Genomic DNA, 15,141 nt, shown 5'->3' on the forward strand with positions numbered 1-15,141 from the left:
TTTAATATTTATGTTTTAAAAAATAAAAATTATTTTTTAATTTAAAAGTTATAATTCAAATGAAAATACAGATAAAAATTATCTTTTAAATCTTAAATATGATTAAAATAAAAACTAACATGTTTTGATAAAATTATTTAAAAAAAACTATTTGGGATCAAAATTTGTTCCTATAAACAAAATTATAAGAAATTAAAAAAAATTAAGGCTATAACAAGATTTAAAGGCTCATTTGCACTTAAAATATATTATTTATATCGAGTTGTTTTCTAAATATTTTTAGGACGTTTTATCTCTTAAACTATCAAAAGTTATTTTATTTATATTATTTCTTAACAACATTAAAAAATGGATCAATCATGATAACTTTAACGAAAAGAATGAGTAACATGGTGAATCTTTCATATTTTATTTTCGTATAGTTTAATTCCTAAAAAATGTTAGAAAAATAACGTTAATCTGAGAATAATATAAAAATTAATAATGAAATAATACTATTATAAAATTAAAGGATAAGGGATAGAACAAGTTTATAGTCTTGAAATTGTTATTCAAAAATAGTAATTTATGACGAAATTAATCGTGAGAAAATCAAACAAAGAAGTTAAACTTCTTAAAGTAAATCAAAATTATAAAGAAAGAAAAATACTCTTTTTATTTTGATCAGTTGATCGAAAACAATTGAGGTATGTGCTACACAGTTTCCTCCTTAAGACAGTTTCTCGGCCACTCCTTTCATGCTTGAGTTTGTTGGTAGTCTGTCTCTCGTAATACAATAACTAGATGATCAACTATAGTAGCACAACAGTAGAAATCACGAACTATCCTTGTCTTCGTCTATGACCGAAAAACTAATGGGAGAGAATTTTTTCAAGTAAGAGAAGTTCTTGAAATCTTATATATGAAAACTTGTTTAGAATTCAACTTGTGAAACTTGTGTTTAACCTAGGAATGGCAACGGGTCGGGTTCGGGGCAGGTTTTGCTCGCCCCGTCCCCGAACCCAAAATGAATCCCCATCCTCGATCCCGACGGGTTTTTTATCGGGGCGCCCCATCAAGGATTTGTTTTGCCCCGTCCCCGAACCCAACCCGAAATATTATACCCAAACCCGAACCCGAAAATATTTTATATATATAATTAATATAAAATATATAAAATATTATATATATAATTAATATAAAATATATAAAATATTATATATATATATATATATATATATATATATAATCGGGGCGGGGATACCTTTCCCCGAACCCGACCCGAAAAATCCCCGATACCCGACCCGACCCGAACTTGACCGGGTTTCTGGTTTCCCCGTCGGGTTCGGGTCATATTGTCATCCCTAGTTTTAACCTAGCAAGTTAACTCAGTTTTTACAAGGTATTTTCAAAAGAGATTTAGTTCAACCAAATATCTTTTAATATTCAACTTTAAATAGATACTAATATCTTTTAATTTAAAATATACAAAAGATACACTCCTTTTATCATTTAAACTTAAATAGATATTATTTTAATTTGAAATATACAAAAATATGTAATTATCTTTAATATTCAAAGTTAAAAAGATAACAAATACCTTTTTAAATTTGACATATTCAAAGAGTAATTATCCTACTAATATTCAAATAAAATTATCTTTTAATTTACAGTAGTCAAAATTAATATGAACTTAATATAATTATTAAATTCATTAATTAAATTCACATTTTTTCCAATAATCTCCCACATGAATGAAATTTATGATTTTATCAAAAATATTTTGACTCAATGTGATGATAGCCTCTACGATTGATAGTTGCATAGGATAGGCAGGTGTTTTCATTTGAACCTTTCATTGTGACAGTATATTTACTTTATTGGCTTAACAATAGACGCAATGTCCTTGAATTATTGTGTTGTTTATGTAAACGATGACATACTTCACGCAACTACCCATTTGACAAGAATTTAGTTATTATTGGTATGTTATTAATGCCATGGACATTTGCCTAGTTTTCCAAGAGTATGAAAGAACTATGACCAATAGTCTCCTTAAAGAGGCCCCAGTTTACTCTCACATAGGGGATTTCTCGGCTCACCCCAGCACACAATGGTCAATAAAAACTTTACTTAGCCTATACCACTTTGATCATTGTTTACAGCATAGGAATGAACTTGAGATAAGAAGCCCCCCACTGTGATCGTACACGGTTTATGCAATTAGGTTGTTCATTTGAACCTAGATCTTGAGATCTCCAATCAACTAGGTAGGGTTTTCCTTCACATAAAGCCTTTAAATTTCATGGAGCTTTAGTCATATTCCTTTAGATGTTTTCTTAACTTGATCTCGATTTAACCCTTTTGTTAGAGGATCTATAATATTATCCTTTGATCTTACAAAATCAACATAGATAACTCCATTTGAGATTAGTTGTCTATGGTATTATGTCGACGACACATGTGTCTCGACTTACCATTATACTTGAACTTCTATAGTCATAGTATAGGCATACTGTGGGCACATGTTTCATCCATTTAATATCATCCTCCAAGAAATTCCGAAGTCATTCAGCTTATTCTTCAGACTTATCCAGAGTTACAAACTCAGTTTCCATTATTAATCTAGTTATAATCGTTTTTCTTAAGGATTTCCATGACACGACTTATCTTCCCAGTGTGAAACATTCACTTGTGTCGTTGAGATCTTAAATATCAAATTCCAACTAGCATCGGTCTATCCTTCTAAGATAGTATGATAATCAAAGAAAATACAATCAATCATTTAGGTTTTATTTTTATTTGTTTTGGTCAAATAGCCACTACATTCTTAAGACACCCCCACATTTTCAAGTGTTTATATGACACAAGTTTTCAACCTTTTCATAACTCATATGGTGTCTTGTCATTTTTTCCTAGGGACCTTATTTAAAAGGTAATTAGTTGACATAATAACTTATCTCTCCCCCCACATGTTCTGTGACAAAACAAAACTTCTTAGCATTGTGTCTTGTAACACCCTCATACCGATGTAGGTGTCCCAATCTGATCCGGGTGTCACATTAGGGACACCAGAGCGACCCACCGTAAAAATCTCGAAAAATTAAAATTTTTGTTAAAACATGTAAAATCATAAAAAACAATTTATAATAAAAAAGTAAAATTTATCAGTATTTAGAAATAAAACATATTTCAAACTCAAATATGAAACATAATATAACCTACATGCCCCCAACTCACATGCACCGTACTCTACAAGCAACGCCAGTAGAACTCCTTTACTGAAGTCGATAGTTGCACTGGTTTGAATCCTTTTAACTTGAAATGGTGAGTCAAAAAGTGAACTTTGGTAAGCTCAATAATACAAAACTACCAAACAATGCTGAATGACATGCAGATAAATGGAAAGCCATAAAATTTCATTGTTGATTTAGACGTATACAGGTTTTCCGAGTGAGTTGGAATTTCACTGGTAGTTCATCGAGTAAAAGTCATGATGATCTAAATTCATAGGCAACATTCATAGAACCATGTTTTCAAGAGATTAAAATAGGATGTCTAGTGTGTTCTAACCAAAACCAATGAAAATATGTAGATTTTTCTAAAATAGTAACCGTTTAAAACATGTTTTCAAAACCATAGTGAAACCATCCAACCGAACATTGTTATGCAGTTCCTCATAACTACATCCATAAGGGCTTACCCTAAGCACACAACAAAGAGAGCCACCCTAAGGGAATGCCTTGTTGTCCTAGAGCCTAACCAAGGGTTACCTTAGGTCCGTAAGGATTTATCAGCTAGATCAGAGCTGAACCTCCATACTCCCTAATCCTACCCATATAGAATCCAATAGACATCAGTTTTAACAGTAAACATATATGTATCGTGATCCAGTAAAATATCGTAAAAGTGATAACGAAATAAACCATATAACTGCCCTCCACCCTTACACCATATGCAATTCCCCAGAACTGCGTACACAGGGCAACCTTATACCTATTAGGTATAAGGAGCCAACCTAAGGGAGCATCTTGGGTCCTAAGAGCTTACCCAAGAAAGTTCTCGGGGCCTACCCCAGAAAGATCTCGGGGCCGTAGAGCCTACCCAAGGGTCATCTTAAGTTTGTAAGGATTTACCAGCTTGATCAGAGTTGAACCTCCATTCTCTAGCCTACACAAAAAATATGTTTCAATAAAACAGTTCAAGTTGTAACCAGTGAAAACAAGAAACCATAGTTCATAAACCATTAAATTCCATGATTCCATAAATCAGGAACAAATCATATTTTTTTGTGAAAATTGTAATCGGAGAACACATATCATGTAGCCATGGTTCATAAGCTAGTAAATCAATAAATTTTGGTAAAAATGAATTTCAAAACATATAAAATAATCATGTAGTACATAGAGAACACACTAGTGGATCCAAGTATTTTTCAGAGGCACTTAATAGTTATCAGGAATGGAAAACATGAAACATATGTAATTTGATCGGATCCCAGGACCGAGGTCTGATTGAAAGGGATCAGATACTAACAGATCTATCATACCATTAAAATTGATACCTTAGGACCCCCTTTCTATTTAGGTGCATTCAGGAAGGTGTTCAGGAACCTTTATATCAGAAAAATTCTAGATTCAGATTTACTGAGAGTGATTCCAATACTCAAACAATCAGGGGTATTTAGGATTATGTATTGAATTATCAGGATTTTGAGTCCAATTGAACCAACGATCCCAACTCTATAATAATTGCTAATCATTTGAACTGTGATACTTCATTATTATTTTTCCTTTCTTATTATTGATTGCATCAGTTGATATGATCAATATTAGAATCATCCTTGATCCGTTCTTGAGGAGATGAATAGGTATTCCATTGATATTTATTTATTTTTTGTATTGCAACGATATCAATAAATGTCAACTTACTTGATATGGGGCTTAAAACCATTGAGGGCAGTACAATATACAAGTTCATCAGTGTTTCTAGACTTATCTGAGTTATCCACTTAATTCTAGGCCTTTGAAGGTACATACGTCATTTAGTAGTTAGGTCTATCACGATTACTTCAGAGTTTCCATAGTAATTTCATCATTTTTGAAATTCGGATACATACAGTTCTTCCCTTCAGTTCTACTTGGTCATATGATTTAATCATTTAAAGAAATTTAGACATGTAAAGTACCTTCGATAATTTAGTCTCCATGTGTTATATCAGAAATAGAAATTCTAGGTTATTTGGTATTCAAGGTTGATTTAAGGTTGATTTATTCATTTCAGAGCTAGAGGGTATTTAGTTATTCCAGTGCTTAGACGTTCTTTGGTTTATTTTACACTTTAAGGGCATTCTGATATAGATCCGGAATTTAAATTGATGATTCCAATGTTCGAGTTGATCAAGATATGAGTTCTCAAGTCGTCTCCAATATCATAATCATCCATTGTGCTTTTTACACCTTATGCGTGTCATCATCATTCCACTCAATTCTGTCAGTGGCATTAGTTCTGATAACTTAGGCTTGAAAGTATTCTAGTTCCTTTAGAGTTTAGAGTACTTGTTCATTTTATCACTGGAGGTTATTTTCAGCACTAGGGTAAGTCTTGGTCATTTTACAGTACAAGTGGATTTTTGTAATTTTCCTTGTAGTGCTATTTTTGGTAATTTTGACTCCAATATTTCCAACATTTAATCTTTATCAAGATTAATCAGAATTTACGAGTCCCAGAATTGATTTATTACTGATTAAATTATTGAACTTAGATTTATTTTTGATCGGTCTACCAATTTCTTTTACGAGTCATCTGAGTCTTTTATAGTGTTTCGTCTTTATTCCAAATTTAATTTTTGTCGAATGATAATTAACTACATCTCATGGACCAATTATATCCATTCATGCATGTACCAACTATCAATGTGTTTCGAAAAGCATACAAAAGGTAGTAGAGTATTACCTCGATTTTTAGACAAATGTTACTGGTATTCCTGAAAGACATACATAATTTAGACAAATGTTACGAGGTTAGGCTCATTGAGCGGTAACATCTCCCAATTTCATTTCTGGAGTCAGGTAAGAATTTCTCGGATAAGTAATTATCCATTATTCATGAGTTACTTTACAGAATTTAGACAAATGTTTCCTCAATTTTTGTGCCATATCCATCGACCATTTAAACTTCATTCGATCGTCCTCGAACTTTAATTCAACGTCCAATAATTCCTCGATTACATAGCAACCGAATTTACGTCAAAAATTGAACTTAATTAAGAAACCATAATGAATCTGAATATAAATCACTGAAAAACGACTTACTATGTGCGAATTTTGAAAAACTGACTTCATATTTGAACTCAAGACGTCGAAAAACAAAAAATTTGACTTTTCAGAAAATTTAGATTTTTCAGTCAAAGTCAACGGTCAATGGGTTGACTCGGTCAAATTCAACGTTCAACGGGTTGACTCGGTCAAAGAAACGAGTTGACTCAGAGATTGGACCAGACCAAGTGGGTCGGGTCGGGTCGGGATGACCGATTCGGGCCAATCCAGACCGACTGGACCGGTCCCGAAGCATCCAAGGCATGGGAAGAAGCCCACGCATACTGCCGGTGCGTGGCGACGAGTACAGCGGTGACGGAGGTCCAGTTGGTCGATCGTTTCATCTCGGAGCATCTACACACCATCAACAAGCCAAACCAATTCAAAATTAACCAGAACTGAAAAATAAGTAACCAAACTATAAACCCGAAACTTACCCACGATTGGATAAGTGACGGTGCGTCAACGAAGAAAGAAACGATCAAGTTTTGGTTGGAAACACCTGAGGAACTCGATGGGAAGGGCGGTGAGATGAACCATTGCCAAGATCGGCTAAAAATTGAAGAAATACACGGTGACCGACTTGGTTTTCAACGTGTCTTCCAAACGTTCGACCCCGAGGAACGACGGTCAATACGGGGTCGATGACGGTCAGGGTTTGATCGAGGTGGGACGCCGATTCGATTGGTGGTGATGAAGCACACTGGCGACGGCTGGACGGTGGAGAATCGACGACAAAGGGCCGACGGCTAGGGTTCGGGTTGGAAAATTGGGATAAATTGGGGGAAATAACACCGGATTAAATTTTCACTACTAAAAGAAATTGGATAAATTTAAGATTGGGTCCCTGAATTTCCTACAACTTTCTAAAATAGACTATAAGTTTTGAAAACTTATAATTTGACCCCTAAATTGGGGTGTGACAAAAACAATAGAACCAAACTTGTACCAAAAACAATAAAATGAGGGCCGATGTCAACAATCCAGGTATGGCTCGATAAACTGCTTCAATCGACACTAGAAAACTGAAAGATACAAAATATAAACAGATCAGAAACATTGTTCAGCAAACACGATAACCGGGCGAACCTTTCTTTGAAAAATAAATGATAAATAAATATAAATCATTCATCCATAACAGATCATGTTTACGACCAGTTCCTCCTTTCGCCAGCAGATTTACATCGTTACTCTTTTCTCTATAAGAGAAAGTGGCCTTCAGTAATTGACCGGAGCAGAATGATTTGCATCTCCAAACGACATCTTTGAAAGTCGGGGAAGCCGAAAGAGGACAGAGCTTGATAAAATGGGAAGAGTTCCATCTAGAAATTGATAAAATGGACAGAGCTTCTAGAATTGCATATAATTCAGCACCAGTCGGATCCAAAGAGCCAACAGATTTACAGAAACGAGCAAGGTGAGAGCCCGTATAATCTCTTAAGATACCTCCAATTCCAACTTCATCGAAGCTGCCACGAATAGCAGCATCAACATTAAACTTCAAAATTCGAAACAGAGGAGCCACCCAAGATCCTACGGCGATCTTGACAGTTGGTTTGGACAAATTGAAAACAGTGTAGGTTGATACAAAACTCTTGAATTAAATGATCCAAGCCAAATGCTTTTGCGCCAGAACCCAATTCTTAAAATGCAGAGGTCGAAAATTTGGTCTGCATCACACTTTACCATTGGAAATGATTTCGTTTCAAAATAGTCACAAGGTCCAAAGTCCAAAAAATGCTAGACGCTAAATCTGTTTGAAAGTAGACTTAATCGGTGTATTAGTCCACAAATGAAGAAAGGAAATGAAATTCTTTAGAACAACGAAGTGTACATTCCAAAGGTTGCACCACTTCTGCCAAGTTCTCCATGAAATGTCACATTGAAACAAAAGATGATTAACAGATTCATTTTTGCTAAGAAAAAAAAAACTCACCGACGTGATTCCATGATAACCCCTCTCTTTGATAATTCAACGCAAGTAGGAATTCTTTCCTGAATCGCTTTCCATAGGAAGGCTTCCACCTTTGGAAGAGCTAAGTTAGACCAAGCTAATTTCCATAACGGATTAGAGACAGCTCCCACATAGGCAACAACATTGCGGAACTCTTTTAGATGATAACACCCACTAGGGTACCCAACCCACTTTATGTAATCAACCGTCGTAGGGCTCCTAGCAGCTTCATCAAGGACCCACAGGAAGTTTACCCAAATAGCAAGTTCCCAGTCGAATAGGCGACATCGTAGAGGAATGTTCCATACCCAAACCTCATTTACCTTAGATCAGAACTCGCAGACCTTACCGTGTTTATTGATCGCGATGGCATAAATTCTAGGAAACGAAACAACTAGTGGAGAATCACCAACCCAACGATCAACCCAAAAATTTATGAATTTACCATCGCCAAGAACATCATGAATATTTTTTGTGAATATGTCTTCATTTTTGGACATGGGCCTTGACATTTTCTTCCTTACCCACGAAACATTTTGAAGATGAAAAGAAATTGATAATGTAACACCTATTTCGCGTATTCGTCACCGAATACGAGCCAGAGATGTCACATATTACTCTTAAAATATTTAATCACGTAAAATCAAAATATAATATTTTAAGATCCAAATCATATATGAATTCAAGCAGCAATATGACAGTTCAATATTATATCATATAATAAGTAAAACTGCGTACAAACTGCTTAAATAAAAATTCATCTCGATAGTAATAAAAATCTATTTTACTAATATTAACCAGAAAATCCATAATTATAACTAATATAATTAAATACTACTTAATTAAAATCCATACATATTAACTACTACAAAACCCATTTTAAAGAATAACCATATTAAAATATTACAAACACTTATTTTTTCACTAAAAAGTGTCGTGTAAATAATTTTCACCATAGATACCGTATAGATGTACATGTATTGTATAACACAACATCACTGTACCAGTAATTAGGATGGTAGCTCACAATATAAAAACAACATGAACTTCCATAATGCACATATAGTGTCACATAGAATGCACATGTAGTGTCACGTAGAATATACAAATATGTACTAATAATCACTCCACCTCATGGCATGCAAATTGTACCAATAACTCTCAATGCACATACAATGGGTTTTATATCAAAATCACATAACATTCATTTATCAGAAGTATCCATAGATACATATATATCAAAATATCATATAACAATATATTGAGTAGTTCATACCCAAAATATTCTAATATCATTAAGTAAAATATTATGAAAATTTATCATAATATGATTCAAATCTTTTTCATTCCAAAACAATCAAGGTTGGCTCATCACAAGTTGTCCTCATATCATACGTGCTAGTAAAAGTAAGAATGCACTCACCTGGTATACTTAGATTGTAAACCTTTATTAGCAATTCAAGTTTCACTCTCAGATTTTTTTCCTTAGCTTTAAGCTTGCTTTGATTTTGATTTTGATTTTTGATTAGGATATATACAAAGATCATTTATGAATCATATACATTTCAAAGCACATGTTACTATCATACTAACATAGGCGCACACTAGCATAATAATTTATAAAAAAAATCTTTCGATACTAATTTCATCTTATACGATCAATGTCATCATTAACATTTCATAATACAACTTCAATTCCCTCAATGTTCAATTCAATGAGTAAATCACACAATCATTTCCAATCTCACTATTTAACCATTAAAATGAATTCTTTTGAAATTCATCTCAACATTTTCAAAATATTCAAAATGTTCCCTTGCCATTTTACTATAAATTCAAGCTTCTAACTACATATTTAAGCCTCCAACAATCCATTTAAACATAGCACATCAACTTCTAAGCAATTTTCATTTCAAACCCACATTTCCAATAATATGTGATTTGGTCCCTAAAACTTTACAAACTTCTAAATTAGTCCAAACAACATTCTAAAGCTTGTAGAATCATTAATCCGTCATTTCTAACCCTTGTATAATTTTTCTAAAAATTTTATCTATTTTTCATACATAGGTTGAATCTATCATGCTTACTTAGGCATGATTTCCAACTTGATTCAAGCATGGATTCATCTTCTAAACATCAATTTCAAGCAATTACAGTCAATCCCATATCAATTTCAATTCAAACATCCAAATTCTATAAAACTCTAACATGGTTGAATCCTTATTTAACCATTTCTAATGGTTTTAAATCATGTTTCGAGCATGGAAATGAGTCAACTACATCATAATCCAACCATAGAACATCAAAATCTAACCTATTCTTCATCCACTCCATTCATGAAACTAGGGTTTCAAGCAAGGAAAGCATGAACAAATGGAATCGAATGATACATAATTTAATATTGAACAATTTTCTATTTAATGCTTTCATCCAAATTACTAATAAGTTTGCTTGAAAATAAAAAAGAAATATTTCCCTTACCTTAGATGAATCTCATAGCCAAGGGAGAAAAATGATGGAGAATTCTTGATTTTTAAATGTTAAAAGAATAAGTCATTTTTCATTTTATAAACTAAAATGAATTAAAATTCGTTTAATGCCAAATGACCAATTTACCATTAAAATTTCATGTTTATTACCAAGCCACATGGAAATTTCAATCATTCAAAAGTCAAAAATGAAGCAACACATTAGTAACTTTCAACTTTGCCATTGCACTTTTTCGAAATTACAATCCTATCATTTTTCATCCAACGTCCATATTCAACATGGAAAATCAATCTTAAATCCAATAATCCATATTAAATCCTTCCATTTTAAAACATGGAAATTAAATTATTAACCTTATCTTATCATCCTTCAAAATATCTCAAAAATCTGATCCGATCCGGTTATCTAAATTTTTCTTGAACTTTATTATTTTACAACTTTTAATACAAACTTCGTACGAAAATATGGGTAACACGAAACTATCACTCTTGGGGCTAAAATATTCATTTATGGGACCAAAATACATTACTTTTAAAAATTACAACTTAATCCCTAAACCTTTCCCAAGTTTATATTTTGGTCACTAAACATTCAAATTATTCCATTTGGTCACTAGCCAAAATTTTGGGATATTACAGATAAGAGATTTGGATTGCCAATAGCATACTTGACATTGTTAACTATCCTCTACAAGATTCATGGTTCGCAACCATATCTTGACATTGATTTATTCAAAAGAGCTCTATTTTTAAGTTTTAAATCGAAGAAACCAATACCACCAAACTCTTTTAGTTGACACAAATTTTCCAACTTAATCCAATGAATTGATCAACTTGAAAGAGAACCCCAAATAAGCCTTGCAATGATTTTATTTAAATAGAAAGCTATTGAGACCGATATTTGAAATAACGATATAAAGTATATCAACAAGTATGAAAAGACTGACTTTACAAGGGTCAGTTGCCCACCAAAAGAAAGCATTTTTTCTTTCCGCCCATCAAGCTGAAATAAGAATTTGTTAATAATCATCTTCCACAAAGCATTAGAGTTACGAGAGTGACCGAGGGGCAGGCTAAGATAATTTATCGGGAGAGAATCACACCCATAATTGATCAAGTCAGCCCAACTTTTAACGACCCATTGTTCAACTATAATTTCATATAACTTTGATTTATTCAAGTTTAACTTGAGCCCATAAGTAAGTTCAAACAATCTTAAAGTTATATTGATATTTTTAACATAATCAGCCCCGATAATGGAGAATAATATTAGGTCGTCAGGGAAGTGAAGGTACTACATAACAAGGTCCCCACCTCCAATAGATACATCGTTGAACAAACCAAATTCTACAACATTACACACAAGTACTCTTAGTGCTTCATCTATAAGGTTGATGTCGATATTCATTTTCATCCGAACTTACTTATTTATAATAATAATAATAATAATAATAATAATATTATTATTATTATTATTATTATTATTATTATTGCAAAAAAATACAATAAATCGAAGCCCATTTACAATTCAATCCTGGAGGCCCAACAAACAAGCAGATCCAGACCCAGACCCGGATGCCCAACAATCAGGCCCGAGAAGGCCCAAACCCGATTAGGGTTTCCTATGCTTCTCTAGTGCCGCCAGCAACCATCACCATCCGATCAAAAGAGATCCAATGGCCTAGATAAAATTTCCAGAAACCCTAGGGTATCATTACCACCCTAAGGCTATTCACGCCGCCTCCAAATGGTCCAACCAGCCGCTACCACGCCACCACCGCCTCAACGAAAGACTCCAGAAGATGAAGGAGGACCGCACACCTCATCGACCCTAGGGTGAGTCACCACCGTAGCTCTGGTAACTCACCTGGTTTCATCATTGCAACCGGTCCAAAGGGTGCATCTCGAGGCCTATAAAAGGCCATTCATCGAACCTACAAAAGACATCAACGAAATAGCAGTAACGAGAGACCAGGAGCCAAAACACGAACGACCCACAACAACCATACCAACAACCAGCAGTAGAAATAAAAGAAAATAGAAGAGAGTGAAGGAACTTACCACAGAAGAGTCCAAACGTCACTGGAAACCGTCGTTAACCGAAGGTAAAGTCTTCGGTTTCTTTTAGATCTGGAGCGATTAAGGGATTTTTAGGAGAAAGGAAGCTCAGATTTGGGTTTAGAAAAAAGGGGCTTCGATTTGGGTGAATTTGCAAAATTCTAGCAACCGTGGACGGTGGTCAGACGGTGGTTGGCATCCCTCCGGCGAAGAAACTCTAGAGATAAGCTAGAGCTATTTCTCTCTAAGAGAGAAACAAATTAAGAGAAATGAGAAGCTTAGGCCTAAAGGGTAGGTTATTGGGGTATTTATACCCTCACCAAAACTGTCATTTTGGGGAGGGGTGTCTGTGTAATTTACTAATGGGTAAATCCCATCTGTGGTCCCTGTAATTTTGTAATTTTTTATTTTAGTCACCAAAATCAGGTTTATACACATTTAAATTTGGTCTTCGCATTTTATTTATTTTTATTTTAGTCACTGCCCGTATATTTACATATTTTGGGTAAAATTGCATATTTAGTCCTTATTATTTTAATAATTTATATTTTAATCCTCAATTATTATTTATGGTTAAATTATACTAATAGTACTTAGCTTTTGCAATATTTCGAATTAGGATCACTATTTTCGTTATTTTACAATCTAATCACTGATTTTTAATATTTTTAATATTTAATATTACTATAAGATTATTTACACTTTTAGTACTATAAATATGATTTATTTACAATATTAGTCTTGATCTTTTATATTTTCATGTTTTAATCATTAAAATTATTATATGTATTCGGGTTATATAATTTTATACAATGAGTCATAAAATATTTCCTTAACTTATTAGGAATATATTTTAAATGATTATTGGTATAAAATAATATCTCCAATGTTTTTATGGGATCAAAAATTAAATTAAATTTCATATTTATAAATTTTATTGCAAATACATTAATTAATAAACAAATGTACCAATTTTGGGTGTTGTGGGGGTGCTAATCCTTCCCCACACGTAACCGACTCCCTAACTCATTTTCTGGCAAGCATACCATTTTTGTGTTGTTTTTAATAATATATTTTTACAAATTTTATTAAAATAACATAGCATTTTTGGTGAGCAATCACACCTCAATTAATGATTGGTGGCGACTCCTCAAATTGTGTTTTATCTGATTCAAAAAAGAAAAAGACTTACTTTCTTGAGGCGAGGTTTAGAAAACAATGAAACTTGTTTTCGTCGAGCAAATACCGTCTCGATAGCTTGGCGACTCTGCTAGGGAAATTTGATTTAGAGAGTCAAGCCACTAGTTTATTAATTAATTCTCTTTGCAATAAAATTAAAAAAAATTAATTTAGTTTTTTCCCTTGATTATTTTAAACCATTCTTTGTATAAATAGTTGTACTAACCTATTTGTTAATGTTTTCAAATTTAATTGTGTGTTTTTAGATTTAAAGAATAAATTTATGTGTTCTACATTGTTTTTCTCTATGCTTTTCTTCACACACTATGCACTGCATTATCATGAAGCGAGCTAAAACCCCGCTCTATTAGCTTGAATGAGAAACTACTCCCTCGTGTGGTTTTCACCTCCATATGGGATAGGGGACCATTCCTTCAGCTCACACCTTATGTTCCTTGTGTGGTTCTCACCTCCGTATGGACATAATGAAGTGTGTTCCTTCGAATTGAACTCAATCCGAAAGTTTGTGATGGACCTGGATTAAGGGTTTGGCAGCTCAAGGGAGCACCAACAAAGGACAGTTCGATGACCCTTTTTACCTTAGAGTCAAAACCCAACATATAATAAACCTAGAACTTGAGTCTAGGCAGAACCTAACCCAAAAGAGTCTTGTAAGGTTAGCACACAAGGAAAAGCTTGTTGAATCTTTTAATTTATGTATTATTATTATTTTATTTTCTAAATAAATGTATGCGAACTAGAAATCATGTGATTAGGTTTATTTTCCAAACAAAGCATGGAACTAGAAAGCATTAGGTTAGGATATATATATATACCATGATGGATAGGATCTTTTCTTGGTACTAACCATTTTATTTTTTCTTGTATTTATCTATTATGTAGATACATTTTATTTTGTTCTAACTTGTTTATATTGATTTCTTTTTTTTGCATTGCACGATCATGACATGATTATAAGGTATTGATTTGAGAGTGGTCATCAAAATAAAAGATTTTCATTATGGACAAAGGATTTCATGATCAAGTAAACTATAACACAGTTAGGAAAGGGCATCCTAAGGAAACTTCGAAAATAGAAGAGAGCTATGTACCCAAAGATAGTATGTCCATTGAAGAGCAAAAGTAGATACGAGATATAAGA

Source organism: Hibiscus syriacus, unplaced genomic scaffold (genome assembly GCF_006381635.1).
Source record: "Hibiscus syriacus cultivar Baekdansim isolate YM2019G1 unplaced genomic scaffold, ASM638163v2 tig00111095_pilon, whole genome shotgun sequence".
Classification (NCBI taxonomy): Eukaryota; Viridiplantae; Streptophyta; class Magnoliopsida; order Malvales; family Malvaceae; genus Hibiscus; species Hibiscus syriacus.